Source organism: Cyprinodon variegatus, unplaced genomic scaffold (assembly GCF_000732505.1).
Source record: "Cyprinodon variegatus isolate N-32 unplaced genomic scaffold, C_variegatus-1.0 Scaffold35, whole genome shotgun sequence".
Lineage (NCBI taxonomy): Eukaryota > Metazoa > Chordata > Actinopteri > Cyprinodontiformes > Cyprinodontidae > Cyprinodon > Cyprinodon variegatus.
In genome coordinates, this window is record NW_015150488.1 from 1,734,709 (window position 1) to 1,743,283 (window position 8,575).

General features: G+C 36.5%; 1 protein-coding gene across 2 annotated transcripts in view; it reads right to left on the reverse strand.

Moving 5' to 3' along the window:
- Window positions 1–8,575, reverse strand: part of znf469 (zinc finger protein 469) — a 306,945-nt gene that overhangs the window by 270,609 nt on the left and 27,761 nt on the right. For both annotated transcript variants that reach the window (XM_015403769.1, XM_015403762.1), the window contains exons 2-3: window positions 7,730–7,843; window positions 3,100–3,141 (exon numbers count right to left, since the gene is read on the reverse strand). The gene's annotated coding sequence lies outside the window, so the exon portion shown is untranslated. The remainder of the gene's footprint in view (window positions 1–3,099; window positions 3,142–7,729; window positions 7,844–8,575) is intronic.

An 8,575-nucleotide genomic window follows, 5' to 3' on the forward strand; every position in this document is an offset into this window, starting at 1 on the left:
CATAAAAATAAGTAGTAAAGTAAAGTAAAAATATCAGAAAAATCTACTTGAGTACAGTAATGAAGTATTTGTACTTCGTTACTTCCCATCTCTGTTTTCTACGTAAGTTACGTCACACTTTTAACGGAAGTTACGCCAGGCATAAGTCTAGAAAAGCAAAAAAAAAAAAAATGGCGTCCCATCAGGTTAACCGATCAAAAGCTTGGCTGTAAAATGGCAATAACATCTGCAGGGGGAAATACATCTAACATGCAGAAACACCTGCGCAAACAACATGGCATAGATTTTAATGAATGCTGTGTTTTTTATGCTTATGGACAGAAGCTAAAGTTAGGACCAGCATGGAAGGCAACTCTGGTGGTAAGTAGCTGGTTTTATATCACTAGTAAATCATATGCCATTTCTGGAAATAAACCAATTTCCTACCCCTCTTTGGGGTTATTAAACATGCTACAAAGTTGCCCCACAGTTCAGGGGGCGAAAGAAAGGTGACGCTCGTTTATATAAATCAGGGGAGATGAGTTTATTTCCCGAAACTGTACAGTAATGCTTTTTCATGAAACAGATGCCTTCTACATGACTGTGAAGAGACGGGTAGCCTGGTTGGCTCAGAGGCTGGCAGCTCCCGTTCACTGCCTTCTGTTTTCGCCGAGGCAGGCAGAAATAGAATGTCCCAGGCGAAGGTAGATAAATGTCACCATGCACTTACTAAGTTCATTGTTTCACAGAATCGATAAGGAATCGAATCGTTTCACAGAATCAATAAGGAATCGAATCGTTTCACAGAATCGATAAGGGAATGGGAATCGTGAAAATCGTATCAATTCCCAACCCTAATTATAATCAAAAATTACCTTTCAGATGAAATTGCTCATCAATCAATGATAGGTTGAAATGTTTTTTAAACAATTACATGTCCAATAGATGAGAGACATTTCATTTTTTTTTCTTTTTTTTTTCTTTACAACCTTTCAGGTCTCCCTAAGGCCAGAATGTGCATTGCTTAGAATAATAGCATAAACCTTAAGAGTTAGTTCTCCAGGCTCTACAGGGCTGGAGACCTCTACAGGCTGCAGATAGTCTTTACAGTACAATTAATACAACTCTAAGCAAGTCAGCCTTGTATGGAAGGGTTAAAAGAGAAGAACTTTGCAATAAAAAATAACAAAAAAGAGAGTATGGTAGCAAGAAGCCATTTAGCAAAGTTACATTTGAATTAACCGAAGCAGGGTGAATATTTGCACATTAATTACATCACATCAGCAAATCATTCAATACAACCTCTGAAGAACAGTAATGTAGGTGTCTTGATTTGGAACTGTGCCAAACTATCAGTATACCAAGGACTAAGAAGACAGATTTGAGGTGTCATTCTGAGACATAACCGCTAGTCTTGCAATAATCCAGCAACTTCATATATTCGAGAATAATGGAGTTTAAATTAGTTTAAATTAAGTCATAAAAGTTCAGACCAAAACCCATCTAAAGGTCTGTGGTGGTACATTAAGAGAATTGTACAGATAAAAATACCCTACATCCCTCGATGAAGTGATGCACTGTAAAAAAGAAAGTGTGGCCAAAACAACAATAGGAAACAAAAGTCATGTCATCAGACATGTGCACTTTAAGATAATGTTGCTAAAAGTTTATCTCAAAGATATTGATTGCTTTATAGGGTGTACTTACTTGTCTGATCAAAAGAATGGAAATCAGTTGATGCTTATATTGCTATGCATTTAAGTTTAAAAACAAATAAACCAATACTCAATTTGGGATAGACTTGTCTGTTTCACTATTCACCATTGTTTTGCTTCTGAAATATGGATCATTCAGGTTCAAATGGTTTCTTTTAGTAAGAAATATCTACTCTATCCAAGGGAAAGCATGTATTTAATCATTCTAGGGAATAAAAAACTATTTTAATGCTACAGAGACAAGAAGAAATTCATAATCATAAAAGTTGACAGAAAATATTCAACGTACTTGACTTTCAATGTCCCAGTTAAGTCTTTTGCCCTTTGCTCATTATCCCAAGCATTTTTCTACATAAGAGCTTTGCTGTCAGATCAGTCGTGTCCTTCCTTTCTCAAATCTTCAGTAGATGCAGTGCATTTCACAACTTATTTTGCTATGGCTTCAGACAGACTAAACATCATGCCAAAAAGTGAAGAAGTGGATGACAAGGCACAAATGTGTTCAGTTTGTTTCAATAGGGGAGTACTTAGAACACCAAAGCAACCCATGTTTCTTAAAAAATGCTTTCCTAAAAAAGTCTTAGAAGAAATTCAAAGTATTAACATATTTTATAGAGTTTCTCAAATAAATTTATTTGTGATTTTTCCTTTAACAAAGCATATTTTTCCAAATATATCTGAAGATGATTGGTCCTTTCTATATTTCAAGATAGAAGATTAGACATGCTGTGGATTTCAAGTGAAGTTGTCTGATTCCACACCTTTTAGAACCGCCTTAAATTATAATTACAGTCTTTTAGAGTATATCTGCACCAGCTTTCCTCATCTTCAACCTGATATGCTTAATAAGCCTTCAGAAAAATAACTTGAAGTCATATTTTCATCTTTTTTTTGCAGATTCTAAATTGCAATTAGATACAGCTTTTTATTAGTCCAGTCAAACACATGAATATGGGCGGACCAAAATATATCATTGTAGCTTTGAGTGTAAGCTTAGGGTCTTTGTCTTACTGGACATTGAATCTACATCCAATTTTACAATTTTACTTCTCCATCCCTACTGCAAAAATCTTCAACACAGCATGATGCTGCCATTAACATGTTTAAGCATGGGGGTGGCCTTTTCATGAGTGTCGAGCAGTTTTAGCTTTTTCCTTCAAATATTTTGTTTTTCTATGACACAAAATCCTAAATACATTTAAGTTTGTGACTTGGAAGATTTTTTTCAGTGTCTCAACACTTTTTTTCCCATGAAGTACTTGGTGGCAAAGGTGATGTACTCTAGAGTGTGTGTACAACTTAATGACATCAATAAATAAAGAGGCATTAGAGAAACACATTAACTGTATGAATGTACATGGTAAAATAGTAACAGAAATGTCTGCAAACTTAAGTTTAAACTTACAGTTTTTCTTTCTCAGTTGTGCAGCTGCTTTGTCACCCCCTCCTAAGAGAGATAAAAGAAAAACAGTTTTATAAACAAAAAGTATCTTTAAATGAAAATCCATAAACTGGGATGACAGATTTGATAATATATACTGAAGAGAGAGGTAAACAGTCCCACCCATGCATCTTTATATCGAATCATTAAAGACACATTAAAGAATATAGCCATGTAGAGGATCCAAAAAAAGGCAAGTTTTCAAAGTTTTAAAACTATATCAAATAGTTAACTATAAATAACCAAGACTGTTTCAGTGCAAGTGGCTCTTGCTTGGACAAAGTTTAATAGTTTAATGCAAAATAATCCTGGGAAGAAAAGCAATGCAAAATGTTAACATTAATCAAGAAGATGACAAAACAACAACCGCACCCAACCACAGCAGCAGTAAGAGTTACAAAGCCAAACTCTGGGAGCACATCATTTTTGATCAAAAGCACAAAAAGGTTTGCTTGCGCTACATGTGCAGCAGCAGCTAATGAAGTACAAATGAATCCCATGTTGAGATTTAAATATTGAAAGCCAAAAGTTGAAGTGATCTGTGTTCAAGCTAAAGTGATCATGACTTACACCGATGCCTCTGAATTTGTGTTGTCATTTATTCAAGAATTTAACTAAAGAAAACAACAACGAGGCAGTGTGACTTTTTGGTTGCTTTCAACAGACATATTATTGTATCCATCTACAACGTTTTCGGACACCTGATATCTCAGATTTAATGCCTTGCAGGGACACACAGCATACAGTTGTTTGGGTAAGCATCCAAGGCCCTTTGAATCATGTCAGGGTTAAGGAACATGTTCTCATGGCCTCCAGCATTAAATGATGTATTACTGGAAATGCTGACATCGAGACTGATTCTTTTTTTTAAAACAGCTAGGCCCCCGAGCTGAATTCCAGCTGAACTTACTCAACCTGGATAGTGATTTGACAGAGGGAGATCTAAATCAGAACATGCACTCCTGCAAGTGAAGGTAAAACAAACTGTTTTAAAAGAGATTTTGCAGATTTGTACACCTGACTGACCTTAAACACCTTTTTCTTAGAATAACTGCAGCAACAGTTCTAAGATTTGACACAATATTTGAACATAATGTATTTTCTTGGCTATAAGCCACTACTTTTTCCCACGCTTTGAACCATGCGCCTTATAAGAAGGAACAGCTTTTCTGTGAATTTTTTCTAACCACCAGAGGGGGAAGTCAAAGTTGGAAATTGAAGAATGATGGGCTATTTTTCATTTTGCACAAGAACATGCAAGCAGCAGACACAGCGGAGAACAAATGTCCCAAATTTACACGTTTGACATTTATTTGCTGCATTAAAGCTGCAATGAAGAGACTAGGCTGAACTTCTGCAGAGCAAAAATAAAGAGGTGGCGAAGCCCCATTTTCCAGTGGAAGCTCTTACTTCAGTGAGCTAACCAGTTAACGGGAGCTAACATTCTTCTTCGTCCCTATTCCAGGAGCTTTATGTAGTGCAGTGGAGCGGAGCATCTTTGGAGTATTTTTTACCATTCACATGCTCTGCACCCTAAAGTTTAGGTGGGCAACAGCTCAGTAGATATCAGCATCTTGTAGCGCTACGTGGCGTATATATATATATATATATATATATATATATATATATATATATATATATATATATATATACACACGTTTTTTTTTTAAATGTAGCAGGCGCAGCTTATAGTAAGGTGCGCCTGCTTATCCTTAAAATACGATAAGCTGCTGAAAGCCATTATTGGTTCGATGCAATTATAGCAACCCATAATCTGGTACTTCTTTGCTTCCAAGCAACCACCACTACTTCTTTTAATTTTATTTTAAAGATCTTTAATACGTTTCTTTTACATTGACTGCATGATCACCCACTCTCTCCGAGTCAAAGACTCGTTAAAAAAATTTTTAATTTTCTTTGTACAAGAAAATGGAAATAAGGATGAAAATATAGAGGACATAAATAATGGGCACTAAAGTGTCATAAAATGTGGTTACAACTGGACCTAAATGCATACAGGAGCACTGGACAAACATTGCAACGACTTATTTGTAAAGATCAGATAATTTACCACGAGCCAAAGAAAGAGATGAATGTACAGCTTGAATTAAACTACTAAAATAATTCACTTTAATATCAACACCTTTACATACCTGTATATAGTATATACAAAAAAAAATATATGGATTTAATTCTTATTTGTTGTTTTTTCCCCCTCATCAACTACAAACGATAGAAGCAAACAAATTTTAAGACAGTGGCGATTGCGAAATAGAACCTTAGGGCAATTAAAGTTGATTTGTTGTCAAATTGCCTGAAAGGGCAGGAAACAACTTGAGTTCATCCTTTTTCAAGCAGCCTTAATAAAGCCTAAAATAAAATTATATTAATTTACACTTTTTATTTACAAAGAAAAACATGAATAATGAAAGTACAACACAAAAATAATGCATTTCTCTGTTCAGTAAAGAAAGTTTGAAAACCCTCAGGGAGGCGTTTCAGGGAAATAAAAGCAAAAACAGACAAAGCTATTGTTGTCCTGAACACCTAAAATGAATCTAAACCCAAAAAATTTTCCCCTGTAATTTTTCATTTAAATATATTAATTTATTTGCTTTAAGATTTGCTATTTTTAAAAATTTCTTCAGCATCCCTGCATAATGAAAATCAAAAGGATTCAGATTATGAATCATACTATCTGATGCAAACTATACACATGTAACTTCCCCCCCTAAAAAACACCATCTAATTTCTACAAGATGGATTCCACATGTTAGTCAACCATTCTTTTTAAATATTTGGTCAAAAGAAAGTAAAGATACCACCTATTCATCATCCTGCTCATTTTCATAAGCTAGGTCTAAGACATCTAAGACTTTCGAGCTTATTATCCTAAGGAGAAAGCTGCAAGGCTGGATTATAACAGCCACATATGGGAGGCATTATTGGCAATTACAGTACAGTAGTTGCGACCCATATACAAGCTATGCAATATATACACAGCAAAGCCACTGTGTGCATCCAAGTCAAAGACAGGCGGAGTGTGAACCAGAGCTTCTAAACAAAGGCTTAGCCAAAAGCAGGCCTCTTTGTGAATATGAAGCAGACTGTAAGGAGGAAACAATAAAGACAGGCTTTATAAATGACCATTTTTTGACAGCTGAGCATGTGTGGCAGACGCAAAGAGACAGAAAATGATGATAAAATTCTTCACACATGCACTAGTGATTTGTGCACAAATCACGTCAGGTCTTTAGTTGATTGTCTCCAGAATGTCCTGTATATGCGTTAGAGCAATCCCGCGCCGTTTGTGTTTAACCACCACTGTGGTCTTGCTGCCTTGAAATTCACCATCTGCAGGAGTGTCCCCCTTTGCAAAATGAATGATTTCCAGTCAAGCCCCTCCAACCACACCGATGAGAGTCAGAATTTATAATGACAACTGGGCGGCAACAGTACAAGCAATTTTCCTTATAGCTCACCTCTGAGAGTGGATCGTCTTGTTCCTTGCATATGGTTTAAATGAAGGTGGACTGGCTTTGCTTAGTGGGTTGCATTGAAAAGCTGTCATTTTCAAATCCCTGCATTTGCAGGGCTCATGTACCACTTGATTTAAATTTACCAAGCCAAACATCGTGCTGCATCGATGGAAAAAAAAAAGGCTGGCAGAAACCCGGTTTGAGCATGAGGATACAATTTATCGCCAACATGTTAGACGGAAAATCTCTCTCAGTTTACAATAAATTGCATCATGTCGCCCCAATCGAACACTTCTGGCTTCATATGAGGGCAGTTTGAGCGTGAATGTTCAAGCTTGTGGCAGCTGGATGGTTGTCTTGCTGAGTGTTGCTAACTAAGAACAGAGCAGTGTTCTTTGCAGGGTCCATATTCGAAGTACATGATATTCTCAAGGCTAACTGTGTAACCTAACAAAACAGCAACAGAACCTAGTGCCAACAGATGGTCTCCATTACATACAAAGGAATAAAACAAAGTAATGACACCTATTTATTGTTAGAATGCCCAATGCTTAATCTCCTTCACCCTGAACAGCTTCATACATATATTTTGCTTAAAACAATTATCAACTTAGTGAAAGAAAATACTAAAAAAAACAAACAGATTTCTCCAGATTGATGCTACAAATCAAAATTTGTTTCCATCCAAGTTGCCTCCCTCTGTTGTAGAGTTTGGGATCTTCTACATTGACACTTCTGGCCTGACAACAAGACTGCATCAGCAAGCCAGAAAACACAAGGTGAACGTGCTGCCAAACTTTTCTCTGTTTCTTTTTTGTCATTTGATCGTGCCTTTTGCAGCGAAAAAGTGGAGTGGGGATGTTTTCTGTCTTCACAAACATCCCCAGCTGTTTTCCCATTTTTCTAATGTTTTTTTTGTTTTGTTTTTTTCACAGCACATATCCTTTAGGCAGATGTACCCAAATCAACAATAAGTAACATTCAGTTACATTGTAGCAGAACACATTTTATGTGCAAAACAAAAACCGGATACAGAGTAGTGCTTAACTTTCAAGTAAAAGCAAATGGATACATGGTTTAATAAACTAAAAAACTGTCTGAAAATGGTGGCTTACCTGTCATCAGCCCTGAGCAAGATGGTTAGCTCACAAACAAAGCAGAAGCTCTTTCAGATAATATCTCCTTATGTTGGGCTTTCTTCTTTGCACTGTAGTTTAAGCGCAGTCTGACTGGAAGAAAAGCACAGTTGAATATTAGTTTTTCAAATATTGACAGCTTGAAATCAAGGCTTTGAATGGAACATTTTAACACATGAACATATCTGGATCTAAACTAGAGCTTCCATTTTCATATTTTGATTAAATAAGTACAAAACAATTGCCTGACAGCTACAAAGAAGATGTACACTTTAGGCTGCATCACTTCAGTGCTAACAGTGAGTGCCTGGAACAGGCTGAAAGGCAGCCTACATCTGATGTGACTTTTTCTGTTCACATTCATTTCCAGCAATTCATTGTTCCAGTCTTCAAACAAAACATATGTGGAAAAACAAACTTTTCTTTTTGTGCATTCAACATGATCCATTTTGAAGTTGGAGCAGCTTCTGTGTTATCAGTAAACGCATTTCCTCTGCATGATACTGCCACCAGAATATTGCAGTGTGTGTGAGGCTGGTTATCTCTCACAAGGAGCATACTGCATATACGCTAAAATACTTGATTGTTGTTGAATGTCTACAAGGCACTAACATGTTTATTAACCACTAGGAGTGTTGGCCTAGTGGTTAGAGCATTATGCTTGGAATCTAGAGGTTCTGAGTTCAAACTCCACTTCCACAAACTGCCACTCTGGCTCCCTGAGCAAAGACCCTTAGCTAGCCAGGCGCCAAACAATGGCACCCCACTGCTCCCCAAGAGTTCATTTTATTCCCATTTACTCATGACAGTGTAATGACAATAAAA